Source organism: Arachis ipaensis, chromosome B09, assembly GCF_000816755.2.
Source record: "Arachis ipaensis cultivar K30076 chromosome B09, Araip1.1, whole genome shotgun sequence".
Classification (NCBI taxonomy): domain Eukaryota; kingdom Viridiplantae; phylum Streptophyta; class Magnoliopsida; order Fabales; family Fabaceae; genus Arachis; species Arachis ipaensis.
Genome location: NC_029793.2, coordinates 136,500,684 through 136,501,674, shown reverse-complemented (window position 1 = coordinate 136,501,674; position 991 = coordinate 136,500,684).

Here is a 991-nt window from a genome sequence, read left to right as displayed (position 1 = left end):
TTAATTTAACAGACCAAACAAGTCTCAAAGATTGTTAACGCTAATTAATGAATTTGGACCTAATCTATTAACATATTAAGATTTTTATAATAATTTAAACTTGGACTTAGTTTGTAACCTAAACCAAATCAGGCCAACTACACATTGTAGGTCTAATCATCTCACTTATTTTCACTCCTATAATAAAATTTATTAAAAACTCGTTTATCTAATACACATATCTAAAATTCTAATTAAAATAAAAAAATAATTTATTTGATAAAATAATTTCGAAAACTTCCAAAATAATAAAAAATTATTATAACTAAAATATCATATCTAAAATTTGTTGAACAGCAATTTAAATATTTATTATATTTCCACCCTACTAGATGGCAACTTGTTATTATGAAATGCCATTTCTCGAAAAAGAAATTGACAAGCACCCATTTGGGACAGAGACATGCATGATGCGGCCAACAGTGGCAGATATTTTATTTTCAACTTTAATAACTCATATCTAATAACACTCTTTAAAAATCACAAATTAAAATAGTTTTTATAGAAAGAATATGTTAAACATATAATACATTAAATTCATTGATGATCACTCTTAATTCCTTAAGTGCATGGGGAGGCAGTGTAGATCATGATCGAGATTTTTATTCGTACTTAGTCTTGATTTTATATATAATCAATTATACTATATGTCTATTAAAAATTACATATTCATATAGAATATATGTTACTATAAAATATATATAAATTAATTTTGATGTATATATAATATTTTTTATACATATTATATAAAAAGAATTGAAAAGGGGGATCAAAAAGTTGGGAAGATAGTGGCAAGTGGTGGGTTGAATCCATAATGAAACACAAATTATGCCAAACATCTCTCCACTCACAACCAAACCCAAACTGTCAGGAGCCATATACCATACTTTTGGCATTTTCCGGTCTTAGAATATCTCAATCAATATTAATTTAATTTGATTATATTATTCAT